Raw genomic sequence first — 2,839 nt, forward strand, 5'->3', positions numbered from 1 at the left:
GTGATGAATAAAACCACTTGTCTCAATAAATAATTTCACTTTTAACGTATTTTGTATTTATAAGCCAAAAATCGAAGAACATATGCTCGAAATCTTTGATCACATTGCTCTCGTAACAAATCAAAAGCTCGAGTTCATGAAAAGCAACACAATTGTTAGTTGATATTTTAACAATATGTATCCGTGACAACTAGTTGAGCTTAAGAGGACCGAAATTATTCAAAAGCTGATGCTTATTAAAATACCCTACAAATGTTTATAAAAATCAAGTACTGGCTTGTGATATATGTACAAACTCAATTTGATTTGCTACTCAAGAGTTGGATAGGATATTTTCTACAAGATTCAAAGGAAGACCTAGTTTTATTCAAAGTTCAAACATTAGGAAAGAAGGGACAAAAACATTCACCAATTACTGCAAAACTCTGTCCCTTCCACGCCACAACATGGCATGTGGACGCCATTACAAGGTGGGGGCCGGAGCTGTCTGTTTCATTCAGATATCATGTGAAAATTACTACTGTCTAAATTCACGGAGCATTTATTGTTTTGGAAAAATTATTAATTTGATCGGCATGCTCTCTACAGGGAGCTGCTGCTGTCAAATTGTCGTGAAGAGTGAGAAAGTGATGGTTTTGTCATGAAAAATGGGACTGAATTTTCGAGAAATTCATGAGCTGAGTTGATTCATCTTGTTTTAAAACAAGAAAGTTGAATCTACAAATTTTAATTATGATAGAATTCACAAATTAGCCGTGAAAAATGGCACTCTCTTTTATGCTCAGATATGGTTCACTGGGCCTTAAGATATATTTCAGAAATGAAACAAGAAAACTGATGGCAGTCAAAAGTTAACACGGAGTTCTGGCATTGTACAGATTATTTCCCAAAAAGAGAACGCGCAAATAAAGATAAAGAAAGTTCATTTATTAAATTATGAAGTGAATAGTAACTAAATCTATTCCAAAGAAAAGGAGGGAGAAACAGCAAATTCTAACAAAGAAACCCGATTCCAACTGAAAAACAACAATGGTTTCTAAGATTCTAAGAAAACGATCCGGGATTCAGAATGCCAAATACCAACCAAGAAACTATAATGTTTTATGGGAATAGTCGCATTCTCGAATGAAGCATACAAAGATTGACAGAATGAAGATACCCAATCCAAAGAAAAATAAGAATCGACCATCAAAATTCGAGCTTTTAATGATTAGAGGGGGAAAAGATGCTAAATTTATCGTTTTCAATGTATGATGAGCACGAATGTAAACTTATCACATAATTAATTATGTGGTACGACTTCTCCTTCTTCTTCTTTCTCTCTTTTCTTTTTTGGATATCGATGGCGATGGAAAAATGGCACTAACTATACAGCATTTCGATTTTCTTCGGACTCAGCCGACCCGTAACACTCGATCAAATTCTGCAGAACAAAAATCCGAGCTTTGAGGAGTACAATGTAGTCGGCTGTTTCTTGAAAAAGCTGGTCGGGCTTAACATCTGAGCTTTGGGAAGGGATGAGGTTTTTAAGGGCCTCCAGTTTGTCGGAAACCGAAGCGCCGTCGCGAATATGGGCGGTCCTGCGGTGGCAGGCTTGAGGTTTGCTTGGCTTTCTGTTCGAGTTTGATGATCTTCTCATCTCTCTCAAGGCGGCAGGCGATGAAATCCTCGCCCTCGAACCCATTTAAAAGTTGCAAGCGGCGGCGAAGGATTGTTGGGAGAGGTAATACGGAGATATCACGGCCTCGCGGGATAAGAAGCGAATGGCGTTATTTATTTCCACACCACCTGAGTCAATTTTTTTTTTAAAATTTATATGATATGAATTTCAATTACATCAATAGAATTTTATTAAAAAATAATAAATTTAAATTAATGAATAATAGAAATATCTTTAAAAGAAAAGTATTTATTTCGTAGATACTATTATTTAAGAACATTTTAAAAGAAACTCATATGTCCAAATAATGGCACGTTGATCATTTGACTATCTTATAAATTATTTATTTAAAAATATTGCAATTCAATTTTTTTCATTATTGCTAGAAATTTAATGTGTTACACGATCATTTAACCCAATAACGTGTTGTGGAAAATAAATCAATAAATTACTAGGAAACAAAAAAGAAATTCTTTATTTATTTTGAAATAATCACGTGTTCACATCATTAAAAAAAAATTTTTGCTCATTTTCAACAAATAATAATAATAATATATATCTTCAATTTGTACACGAGTAATTGTCACTTTTTCATGCATGGAGGGGTGCTTTCGTAATTTCAAATTATCTCGGTTGAAAGTAAACGCTTATAGCGGGAAAACGGTACAGCTTGCGAACAATACGAAATCTACGCATAGAATAGAAGGCCTGCCCCATCTGCAATGGCACATGTGAACCCGGGGTAACCCTTCGGTTTTTTTACTTAAATATCCCCCACAATAATAACAATAATAATAATAATAATAATCCATTATATATATATCTAATCGAACTTCATTCTCAGTTGTCTAAATAAATATCCCTTTTTCCTTTCAAATCTATGACGTCGTACAATAAGGGTATTTTAGTCATTTCACAAGAGACGGGATCGTTTTGGTGGTGTGTGAGGTTTGTATATATCAAGGATGGATGGCATAATGACATGTGAATGTTGGTTATGGGGAAGAGTAATGTGTAACATGTGAGAGTGCACATGGCGGTGGATTAATTGCATGTGAAGAAAGAAAGAAAGAAAGAAAGGCGAGACCGACAGTGAAGCAGAATGATCAATTGTAGTCCATTTTCACCACATTCCCTGCATCTCCGGGGACCTCCACCCTTTTTCCTACGAATATATAT

This window comes from Primulina huaijiensis, chromosome 3, assembly GCF_012295235.1.
Source record: "Primulina huaijiensis isolate GDHJ02 chromosome 3, ASM1229523v2, whole genome shotgun sequence".
NCBI lineage: Eukaryota > Viridiplantae > Streptophyta > Magnoliopsida > Lamiales > Gesneriaceae > Primulina > Primulina huaijiensis.